General features: G+C 42.3%; 1 protein-coding gene across 3 annotated transcripts in view; it reads left to right on the forward strand.

The window, feature by feature from the left end:
* LOC126259224 (protein GDAP2 homolog) overlaps positions 1–12,937 on the forward strand; it is a 1,081,164-nt gene that overhangs the window by 300,591 nt on the left and 767,636 nt on the right. The gene's annotated exons all lie outside the window — the stretch shown is intronic.

Raw genomic sequence — 12,937 nt, forward strand, 5'->3', positions numbered from 1 at the left:
TCCATGAACATATTTTTTCCAGAGGTTTTACAGATGTGTGGCCTGCAAGCACCTGATCTGAAACTATACGACTTTTGCTTCTGGGGTATCTAAAAGAACGCTTTTACCAGGGACACTTTCGGTCTCTGTCTGAACTGAAGGCCATTGCATAGGAACACGTTACTCAGATTCCAGAGGAACTGCAGCGATGAACTGTCGATCACGGAGTTTTACGGATGCAGCATGTCGTAGGCGTCTCCGGTGTTCGTGCTGAACAAACTGTGTAAACGGTGGTTCATAATAAAACCAACATTATACCTTTCTCGAGGCTGTAAGCACTATGGGACTTAACATCTGAGGTCATCAGTCCACTAGACTTAGAACTACTTAAACCTGACTAACCTAAGGACATCACACACATCCATGCCCGAGGCAGGATTCGAACCTGCGACCGTAGCATCAGCGCTTTTCCGGATTGAAGCGCCTTGAACCGCTCGGTCACAGCGGCCGGCTGTTATTACTCCCTGAAAATTTGAGTAATCTATTCAAAGTGGTTTCTGAGATTTAGGGAAAAATGCAACAGAAAATGTAAATTTCCAGAAACAGCTTATAAAGTTTCAAAAGAATGTAACTCACTTAATATATGTTTAATTTTTTTATTTTTTGTCACTCAGAAGCAGCCTGCGCCATACTGTATATCATCCTCTTGATCTTTTTCCAAGTTTTTTCTTATCTTCTTTCTGGACTCCTTAGTGGCCAACTGTGCTGCATACTCTGCTGTATCAATGCGAACCTTGTTCATCCCTTCAAGTTCTCTGATGCAGTTTGCTCCAGGATTAATTCCCATATTCTGTAGCACTTGCACACTACCAATGTTGCCATCATTAAAAGCAATAACACCTTCACTGACCCCCCACTCTAGTGTCTTCATTTCAACAAAAACATTTTTGGGTAAACATTATTGAACGACTCATTGGGATTTTGAGTGTGACCATGCAGACACTTCTTCAGTAATTCAGGGTTTTCCAGTTCTCTGTAAATAGGTTTTATGATATCCATGAATGCTGCTGGGATTGAATGTTTATGGCTGTATCAACTGTTTGAGTACTGGGCATTGTGGTAATTGCACCATGAATCAGGACCAGGAGGGCAAACGCGGTGTACTGGTTTTTCATCAGTTGACAGTCTGTGGAAGAAGGTAGCCCATACTGCCTGCTTCATTTTCAACAAATCCTCAGTATTATTTCTAATGGCCATCCCATAATACTGCTGTAGTTCATCAATCATTTTGTCTGTCAGCCTGCCTCTTATGGTTTTACCATGAGAAAGCTTCTTGTCTCTCAAACTTCGTTTCAACTTCCACAAACTGCTGCCCATCCTCTACTGGACATGACCTACACTGTTAACTTTTACAACACAACAATCCACAGCCTTCTATATAAAAAATTACCGATTTTATTACATCTTGAAGTAATGCACATAAAAATGTTAACATTTTCAACCGGTGTAGATAATATTTAAAAAAAAATGAAATACTTCCCATGTGACTTTATTCGGAAAATTGCAAATTTTGTAATGAAATAAAAATCTGAACATCTGGAAAAAAAGTTTTTTCGTTCTAACTCCCCTTAGACGCATTAGAATATCTACACAATTTCTCTGCCGAACGATAATTACAGTCCACACCTCTGGGTAGCTACGCTTTAATTATAACCACCTTTTGCATCCAGATGTGGCAAATAACCGATACACATCACAAGTTACACAAAATTCCCATAAGTTCTTGTTTGTTTCTGTGTTACTGAATTACTACACTACTGGCCATTAAAATTGCTACACTAAGAAGAAATGTAGCTGATAAACGGGTACTCATTGGAGAAATATACTAGAACTGACATGTGATTACATTTTCACGCAATTTGGGTGCATAGATCCTGAGAAATCAGTACCCAGAACAACCACCTCTGGCCGTAATAACGCCCTTGATGCGCCTGGGCATTGAGTCAAACAGAGCTTGGATGGCGTGTACAGGTACAGCTGCACATGCAGCTTCAACACGATGCCACAGTTCACCAAGAGTAGTGACTGGCGTATTGTGACGAGCCAATTGGTGATAGATCTAGAGAATGTGCTGGCCAGGGCAGCAGTCGAACATTTTCTGTATCCAGAAAGGCCCGTACAGGACATGCAACATGCGGTCGTGCATTATCCTGCTGAAATGTAGAGTTTCGCAGGGATCGAACGAAGGGTAGAGCCACGGGTCGTAACACATCTGAAATGTAACGTCCACTGTTGAAAGTGCCGTCAACACGAACACGAGGTGACCGAGACGTGTAACCAATGGCACCCGATACCATCGCGCCGGGTGATACGCCAGTATGGCGATGACAAATACACGCTTCCAATGTGCGTTTACCGCGATGTCGTCAAACACGGATGCGACCATCATGATGCTGTAAACAGAACCTGGATTCATCCGAAAAAATGACGTTTTGCCATTCGTGCACCCAGGTTCGTCGTTGAGTACACCATCACAGGCGCTCCTGTCTGTAATGCAGCGTCAAGGGTAACCGCAGCCATGGTCTCCGAGCTGATAGTCCATGCTGCTGCAATCGTCGTCGAACTGTTCGTGCAGATGGTTGTTGTCTTGCAAACGTCCCCATCTGTTGACTCAGGGATCGAGACGTGGCTGCACGATCCGTTACAGCCATGCGGATAAGATGCCTGTCATCTCGACTGCTAGTGATAGGAGGCCGTTGGGATCCAGCACGGCGTTCCGTATTACCCTCCTGAACCCACCGATTCCATATTCTGCTAAAGTCATTGGATCTCGAACAACGCGAGCAGGAATGTCGCGATACGATAAACCGCAATCGCGATAGGCTACAATCCGACGTTTATCAAAGTCCGAAACGTGATGGTATGCATTTCTCCTTCTTATACGAGGCATCACAACAACGTTTCACCAGGCAACGCCGATCAACTGCTGTTTGTGTATGAGAAATCGGTTTGAAACTTTCCTGATGTCAGCACGTTGTAGGTGTCGCCACCGGCGCCAACCTTGTGTGAATACTCTGAAAAGCTAATCATTTGCACATCACAGCCTCTTCTTCCTGTCGGTTAAATTTCGCGTCTGTCGCACGTCATCCTCGCGGTGTAGCAATTTTAATGGCCAGTAGTGTAGTTGCTTTGGGAGCGTGCTGAAAATATTAAGGAGGTTACTGCTTACAAAAAGCTGCTAATAATAAGCTTCAGAATCGATAAGGAGTCGGAGAAATTAAAAATAATATAAGGGACTTTCATTGTTACGTTGATCAGTAATGTATTTTTTTGTTTAATTTACATAATTTTTTAAATATTTAACGTCCGTAAATATGATATAATTAAGTATTTAAAACTTAAATTTGGTTCCAATTTACTTCCTTCAGAAATGTAGCCACACGTGAAACCAGTTCATGATACAAAACAAATCAAATCACACTCTTAATTCTTCATAAGCATTCCTTCCAACCAACAGTTGGTTCCTTCATTTTCCCCCGATAATCCAATCTACCTACTAACTTCTCGACAGTGCAAGGCCAATTCTTTCCTTCATGGTCTGATGCTGCACTCCAGCGACAAAAACGGGCGTCTTCTGCACGATTTACGAAAGTCTTTTGCCGTTTCATGACGTGAGTGAGTGAGGGAGACAACAGACGAACAGTATGGCACACATTCGGCGATACAAGGATTTTGGTTGCGTGATGAGAACATTTTTTCTTGGAGCTGGAATTGAGAGCAAGGCAGTTACGTTAAAACTCGGACAAGAAGAAGATATTGTCAATCTCAGGCCACCTCGACCTTAACAGGGACAAATTCTTCCGTCCTCCCTCTGGGAAGAGCGTGCTTACGACATCAATTCGGTTGACAACGTGCGAGGATCCAGTCCGGCAGATATTCTGAAGCCAACCGTCCAAGAAAGGCAAACAGTTTTCGCGGTAGAATAAAACCTGTGTTTTGGACGCTCATTGTGAAAGAATAGACCTGTCGTCCAGCAGGAGGTTTCACATTAGCGCACACTTTGCTTCAGAGTAAAAAAAAATCATTCTGAAACCTTCACTGAGTCAAAAGGGATCGACCGGGTGAAGAACAAATTCGAATATTTTGAAACTTTCTTGGAGTGCAAAATACAGTTTTTCTCACTCCATAGGTTTTAGAGCGGCCATTTTCGTCTGATTTAATTTTCGTAGGATTACATCTGTGGTCTACAGAGATCGTTAGAGATACTTTTGAAGTATGGAAAGTTATCGTGAAACCTTGGTTTCGTTTCTTTTTGTGGGCGGCTGTGAGGAAGCAGACAAAGGGGAGATTTAATTGTCTTTTATCCACTGTGAACATGAATTTTCACCTGCAGCTTTGTGTTAGATTGTAGGACGAATAGCTAGGAGGTTGTAGAACGAATAGCCAGGTGGAAGTATGTTAAAGGCTAAATGAAATGTATTGTCTCCGATGCAACAGAAATGAACTATTTTTGTGACTGCGTCTCTTGCTTTTGAAGTATTATCCCGAGACTTTTCTTTCCTCAGCCTGAGATAGCTTAACAATGCACCAGCTTTCCAGATTAACCTGCCACTGTTAACGGCTTTTTGTTTCTGGTCCAGTGGTGGGATCTGGAGCCGCTCTTGAATGAAATCGGTTAGCCACAGGGAAATCAGTGCAGCGGCAGCTGCTGTAACTAATCAGCCTTGTTTCGCCTGGCACTGCGAGGCTGAAAAACGGCGACGCAGTTATGTCGCGTAACAAAATCGCATGCGCCGCTTGGACGAGGAGAAATGACGTAGCTCGCCAACTAGTGATAAGTAGAGCAGGAAAACACAATAGAAGCGTTTGAAGTGTACTTTCCTTCAAGTAGAATGCGCTGCAGATCAGTGGAGAAATATTTTTTTCTTTGCGGATGAATTATGGTTTCGTCCTCTAAACAGAAAGAAGATGTGTTTTCATTTTACGAGTGATTGTAATTCGTTAAAATAACTGAAACATATAAAAGGTATCTTTCGCAAGAGGCAGAGTTTGTTTGTGGAGTGGTGCATGTCTTTCGACATGGTTCTGTGAATGCACAGTTCAAAGAGATGATGTCATGGATTCTGTCCTACACTGAAATGACAGTCCAATGACGATAATTTCATCATGTAAGCGGCAACACACGACTCGTCTCGAAGAGGAATATGTTAGGCATCTAACAAAAATCTTAATTGAAGAGGCTGTCTGTATCACTCGAACTGTATTGCACAGTATATTTTAGGACTTTCGGAAATATGTTTGAGCTCGAATTACTCCTCCAGAGGCAGTGGCGGTGCCGGAGAAACTTTGGAGGAAGGATAGGTGTTGTAAAACTGTCGTCAAGTCGAAAGTTGGGCTGAAAGATGCAGTGCTTTACTGAGCACATTCTAATTGGAAGTGATACGCTCTCGTCTTCCTCCAACTTTTGAAATTATCTACCTTATACGAGGACCTTCCATTTACCTGGATTCCACAGCACGGTGCAACATGGTGTTTACCACATATGCAGATGATTGCCAGACGAGAAAGGTGTGTTTAGTGACAGACAAAACTCCCAGGAGCCATTGAGGATTGAACTCTGCAGCTTTAGATTTCTAAAGTGAAACACGCTTGACCACCGACTTTATGATTCTCATTTAACCGTCACTAATTTCACACACAACTATCTTCAACTCTATTGTACCTCGGGGTAATCGTGGTTTGTATTATGCTATATCAAGCAGATTCAGGGTGGTTCATGAAGATATGCAAACATTTTAATATGTTATTCTACAAGTAAAACTAAAGAAAAAATTTCATATAAACATAGGTCTCCAAACGTTTACTTACGGGGTTACGGCTAATAAAAGATTTTTCCGGGAATCTAGAAACTTCGCTAATATGAAGCCATCACAAAACTGTACAAGGTTAAAGTAAAGTACGATTTTCACTTACTTTGTTGTTATTTATTTGTTGAATCTAATAAAACATATCCCAAACGTGTATCTGGAGTGGTTTTCCACAACATCCACAGAAGCAAAGATGTAATTTCGTAAAATTTTTAATTTATTCACTACATGGCCCAATTTATTTTTCAAATTCCAGACAATTGCACAAAGTTTTCAACAGAAGTTGTAGAGAATTTAATTTTGGAAAAATTATGGTTGTAACGTTAACTGAAACTGTACGAATGTGTCAGATAATCTGCATTTATTAATACCATAGTACACGTGAATTCATGATAAACCGGAAAAAAACAAAGCTCAGTGTTAAGGAAGTTGTACAGTGTACATACAATTTCACAGTACATTCACAATAAATGTTCAAAACTGTCTCCACCGAGTTCAATGCATTTAGCTGCACGTGTATGAACAGATTTTGTTGCTCGTTTAAGTTTCACACGGTTGTTCTTAATTTTGTCTATTGCTTCTGTGGATGTTCTGTAAAACTACTGCAGATACGCGTCTGGGACATGTTTTATTAGATTCACCAGATCAATAACAACAAAGTAAATGGAAATCGTGCTTTACTTTAACCACGTACAGTTTTGCGATGTCTTCATATTAGCGAAGTTGCTAAATTTCAGGCAAAACATTTTATTAGTATTAACTCCGTAGGTAAACATTTGCGGACCTACGTTTATATGAACTTTTTTCTTTAGTTTTACTTGTAGAATAACGTATTAAAATATTTGCATATCTTCGTGAATCACGCTGTATATTGTACCTGTCCCAAGTTCGATGATAAATTCTCTGTACCAACTACCTTTTGGTTCAAAATGGCCCTGAGCACTATGGGACTCAACTGCTGAGGTCATTAGTCCCCTAGAACTTAGAACTAGTTAAACCTAACTAACCTAAGGACATCACAAACATCCATGCCCGAGGCAGGATTCGAACCTGCGACCGAAGCGGTCTTGCGGTTCCAGACTGCAGCGCCTTTAACCGCACGGCCACTTCAGCCGGCAACTACCTTTTCATGTGATGTCCGAACTGTGTCATGTCTATCACATACTCGCCGAATTTACGGTCGGCTCTTACGGTCTATTGGTAAAGTGTACGCCTGGCAACCTAGAGGTCGCGGGACCGAATATGTTCGGACTTCGGAAATTTTCAGCTTACATTTAATGTAACATTTACCTCTCAACGATGTGAAGAATCGCTAGGAATGACACATGGTTCGCATTTCACATTAAACTGTAGGACCCATTTCCCCAGTTGGGTAACGGGGTTAGATAATGGACACGTAAGTCGCGGAAGTGGTATCCAACTGGAAGACTTGCACTCAGCCATTGAGATTCCCGAAATGTAGTTAAACTTCCTTGCATTAAGGAGATACTTCTTAAAATTCCACTATTTAAGAGAATTTTCTTGTATTTATGGAAACTTGCAAGCCGGCAGGAGGGGCCGAGTGGTTCTAGGAGCTACAGTCTGGAACCGCGCTACCGCTACGGTCGCAGGTTCAAATCCTGCCTTGGGCATGGATGTATGAGATGTCCTTAGGTTAGTTATGTTTAAGTAGTTCTAAGTTCTAGGGGACTGATGACCTCAGAAGTTTAGTCCCATAGTGCTCAGAGCCATTTGAACCATTTATGGAAACTAGCAAACTCCCGTATGTACTTGCTGTGTATCTGGTAATTCGTGCGAACTGTTGCAACGACTTCTGTTTTATTTGAGGTGTGATGCTAAGTCGACAAGGCTGCTATTAGTGGTCGATTAACAGGTAAGAAAACGCAGAGTGAGTGTTTAATGCTAGGAGTGAGATTATCGCGAGTCCGCTGACGGCGGCTATCAGCCCAGATGTAAACAAGACGCTGTGCCCAGTGACGCACGAGAGCTGACCTCTCGTGGCAGACGGCCTGGCGGATTGATGCGTCTCTGTGATAACAGTGCCTCTGCGTCGTAACTGCTCGAGGAGTTTGTTTTGGCACAAATGCTGGAGTTGTATCTGATGAGCGATCGCTCTTATAACCACAGGCAGGGCAGTACCCATTTTGGATCAACTGAAGTATTTGATACCGCTTCGTCGACACACAAACTGTCACCTTTCAGCATAACTTCGACCTTGGGCTACGCTACGGAGCAGTATGACGCATCTTCCAAGGTTACGTACTCGTTGGCGTCACCAAGTCATAACCATACTGTCATCTTCTAAGCTAGACTTCTGGCTGCGCAACAGAGTAGTCTGTCACCGCAATCTTCGTTCCAGAAACTAATAAAGACGCAAAAGAAATATTCCAGTGTGCCTTTATCTATCTGTTCGCACACTTACGATTTCACATACCCCACTGCCATTAGCTGCCTTACGGGACATCCGGTATCGGCATGTTGAGTTGACTGCTCTTCCTGTTGCGATTTAGCGTTCCATTGAAAATCTAGTCAACAGTGAAAGCTCATTAGCTCAGTTGGTTAAAGACAGAAGAAGGAACCAGTCAGAATTTTCTACTTAAAAAGGAAGAATTTCGCACCACAGAGTAATCACCTTCAAACCTCAATCAGGATGGCTGGAAAGACGTCTGAAGTACTATTCTTTAGCCGGCCGCTGCTCGAGTCCATGCTACGTACAGTTGCTCCACTACCTCGGACAAAGGGAGTCCCAACACGATATTGGGAGGTATCCCATGACTTTTTGTCACCTCAGTGTAAAAGTAAAGGCGGATTTCGTTGTGCCGTCCGCTGTGGCCGAGCGGTTCAAGGCGCTTCAGTCCGGAACCGCAATGCTGCTGCGGTCGCAGGTTCGAATCGTGCTTCGGGTATGGATGTGTGTGATGTCCTTAGGTCAGTTAGGTTTAAGTAGTTCCAAGTCTAGGGGACTGATGACCTCAGATGTTAACTTCCATAGTGCTCAGAGCAATTTTTTACTATTCTTTTTCGGAAAAATGGGTTGTATTTACTAGCGCGTTACTAGTTCGGTAGTGGTCCGCTTGTTATCGTCCAGACAAAACTTTAATATGGTTACGTAGGCTTTCCCGGCGTAATAAGTCATAAAAGTCTCTTCGGGTTTGCAGCCGGATCCTAAAATCAATTTGACTCGATATTTCGGCGATCCAACTGGTCGCCATCTTCAGGAAAATGCTGCTTCTGCTGCTGAGTCCCACTGAGAACTGACGCCAGGTTGCAAATCGACGTCCTGTATAGGCCACTGTTCAGTACAGGGCGCATGCGCAGCCCATCACGGTTTTTGCCTTCCAAAACGGGAGGTGGCGTCGCCCTTAGTGAAACACTGCTGACAACGATATATCGCAATCAAGGCCGCCCCGAAGAGCGTTCAGTTTTGATGCGAGATAACACAGGATTCCACGTTTTGCTAAGAGGAAACCCATTGTCTCTGTTGATTAAATTATCAGCCAACCTAATTTCAACGCCTCCTTATAGACACTGTTCCAAAAACCGGAAATGTTGGCAACCACGACAGTTTCTTCAAATTTCATTTTGTGTCCCTCATTTAGGCAGTGTTCTGCTACCGCCGATCAAATAACCTTTTAGATGAATACAAGTCCAGTTTCCGGCAAAATCTCAGCACAACGAATGCTCTTACAAAAACGACTGACGATCTGGAACAAGCTACGGATAAACAACAGGCCACTATTATGTCCTTTGCTTCAGCAAAGCTTTCGATAGTGTTGGCTTTGACATTCTATTTGCTAAACTCCTAAGTCAACAGTTTTCTTCAAGTTCTGTACAGTGACCTCATATCTCGCCAACAGAGTGTAATGGTTTAGACTGGACTGAACACGCAACTGTAGTCTGTAAGAAAGTATCAGCGTCACTTCACTCACAGAAAGTATTTCCTTTCGATTATATATACGAACAGTTATCATGGCTTTGTGCCGATAAGCGTACAGATTATAAGATCGTCTTCTCAATCATTACACTCTGTGTTATTTGTTTTCAACTCTTGCTATGCAATCTGAAAGCACAGCAGAAATACTCGTTCTCAACAATTCTGCTTGAGGACGACTTTGGAATAATCTTCCTCAAAATATCAGAGAAATTACGTTCTTTCCAAACTTCAAAAAACTATGGTAATGGTCCACTTCCTATCACAATAGCAAGCTATCCTATATTCTGTGGAGCTCATTCTCGTCAGACCCCCTCCACCACAACTTTTCCCTACCCTTGTCGACAGACTTCTCCATTTATATTCTGTTCTTTTGTAGCAGTCATTGTCACTGTCATTTCAGTCTCCTGCTTCGTCTTCATTCATTACTCTTCTGTAAATAAATAAATAATTGATGTGTTATCTGCGAATCTCAGCTGCCGTAACACCATTCCTTTTCGGCGCTTTCAGTGTCAGCTGTACGTCAAGTTTTCTACCCATTTCTTCACAGTTATTGCTTCTGTACGAACATCAGCCTCCAATGCAATCTGACGATACTGGAAAGGAAAATAGTGGAAACACTTTGTAAGTAGGCTGTTTATGTTTTCTTATTGGCAACGTTACGTAGCGCTCTGTATGAAAATCACTGGCTGTGCTGTGTGCAGTCTGTGGCTAGTTTGCATTGTTGTCCGCCATTGTAGTGTTGGGCAGCTGGATGTGGACAGCGCATAGCGTTGCGCATTTGGAGGTGAGCCGCCAGTAGTGGTGGATGTGGGGAGAGAAATGGCGGAGTTTTGATATTTGTAAGAATGGATGTTACGAACTCCTATATATATTATGACTTTTGATGACTATTAAGGTAAATACATTGTTTGTTCTCTATCAAAATCTTTCATTTGCTAACTATGCCTATCAGTAGTTAGTGCCTTCCGTAGTTTGAATCTTGTATTTAGCTGGCAGTAGTGGCGCTCGCTGTATTGCAGTAGTTCGAGTAACGAAGATTTTTGTGAGGTAAGTGATTTGTGAAAGGTATAGGTTAATGTTATAGTGAGGGCCATTCTTTTGTAGGGATTTTTGAAAGTCAGATTGCGTTGCGCTAAAAATATTGTGTGTCAGTTTAAGCACAGTCCTGTACAATTGTTCAAAGGGGACGTTTCAACTTTTTGTTTTTTGTATGTACAATCGTACTTGAGAAGAACAAAAAGCACACTGCAATGGAGGTTGTCGACATATATCAACTATTGTAGCACTGTAGTCTCTTCTCTCACTACTTCTTCTTCTTGATTTGCAATTTTAAAATAGCTAGGGCGTCATCCTAAAATTTATTTCTGACTTGTATTTACATCGCGATCTTCCACAGAAAATTTGAAATAATTCCAAGTAATGTCATTACGGAAAAGAACCGAAATTATTCTTCAGCTAAACTGAGCTCAAAAGTGGACCAGAAATTGAAGTGTCCCGACTTTGCATTTGAAGTGCAACGAAGACAAAACGTTAGTACCTGTCTGTGTAGTACCACGTCGCTTACATACGAAACCTTCCAGAACATTGGGGGGAGAACTGACTTCCCTTACAACAGCCGTCTGCCGTGTGTCACTAAAGCAACGCAGCGTCTCAGCGTGAATGGAAGAAGGTGTAGGTCGTTCCAGTATTTCACTCTTTAAGAACTCTGGCAGGAAATATGCACAGAGTCATTAAAATATGTCACTGACGTCAATTTGCTGTAGAAATAGGGAACATATTTTGTGCTCACATGTGATGATTTACCTGAACACCAAACAACTACACTGTAGGTTCCGACAAGGATCCTGCAAACATCGATCGTATGAAAAAACTACTAGTCCTACTCATTCACAAGATCCAGAGTGCTAGATATAACGGAACCTGTGTTGTTGCTGGGTGTATCGACCACCGGAAAGCACTAGATAAAGTCAGAACGTAACCTAGTAATAAAAATACATTTTAAGGGATTTCGGAAGTGCCATTTGATTCAGGCGAAGACTTTTCAGCAAACAGAACAAAATACACCATTCTTAATGGGAAGACATCGTCAGAAGAGAAAGTAGCGATCGGTGGAAGTGTAATAGGACCGCTACTGTTTGAGACATACACAAATTGTCTAGCATACGGCGTTTTTAGCTCGATAAAGCCTTTCGCAGATTTATAATTGTAAACACGGGAGGTTACAGTCTCATAAGATGTTTAGAAAATGCAGCATAACTTATAGACCATCAGAGCTCGAAGATGAGACTGATAACTGATCTCTGACATGTTACGGAATGCGCGTAAATATACTAAAATATATGACACGATCGGGAATGAATCACTACATGTGGTCACAACTACCAAGGAACATCTACCCGCAATGATTTACGGCGGAATGGTCACACAAACCTAGCCGTGGAGAATGTAGTTTAAAGAAGAATCTTAAGGAATCCTCGACCGAAACTCATGTTCGTCCAACTTTTGGATATTAAGTAATGAGCGTATGGCATTGGTGGCCGGGAGACCCCTCGCGGGGCGATTCGGCCGCCGCTCCACAAGTTCTTTAACGCCACTACGGCGACTGGCGAGTGAATGATGATGAAAGACACACAACACCCAGTCATCTCGAGTTAGAGAAAATCCATGACCCCGCCGGGAATCTAACATGGGACCCCGTGCGCGGGAAGCGACAACGCTACCGCAAGACCACGAGCCGCGGACGGATATTAAGTGTCTGTCTGGGATCCATACAAATTGAATATTTAAAGAAGTTTAACGATTTCCATTGAGGGAAACGCTGTGAATAGCACGAAATTCCAAGTGAACGTTTGTTTTCGCAAAAATTACATAAGGAATGAAAGAATCAGCAGCACATCTATTGTAAGTTGCGATTTCTTGCATCCTTGCATTATGTTGGCACAATCTCTGTATCGCCCTTTTGGCTACAAATGTAGTGTATGTGATCTGTTTTTTCTCTGCTATAGAAAACAATTTCTGCATATTGTAGCCGAAAACAGTCTATTTAAAACATGGACGATGTCATTAATTTCTTCTGTGTGTAATATTCACCTGGGCTTAAGAAATTATCTTGGTAGCAACATTCATAGCATAGGCGTGTGGCCATCCGCAGCGTACA

This window comes from Schistocerca nitens, chromosome 5 (assembly GCF_023898315.1).
Source record: "Schistocerca nitens isolate TAMUIC-IGC-003100 chromosome 5, iqSchNite1.1, whole genome shotgun sequence".
NCBI classification, from domain to species: Eukaryota; Metazoa; Arthropoda; class Insecta; order Orthoptera; family Acrididae; genus Schistocerca; species Schistocerca nitens.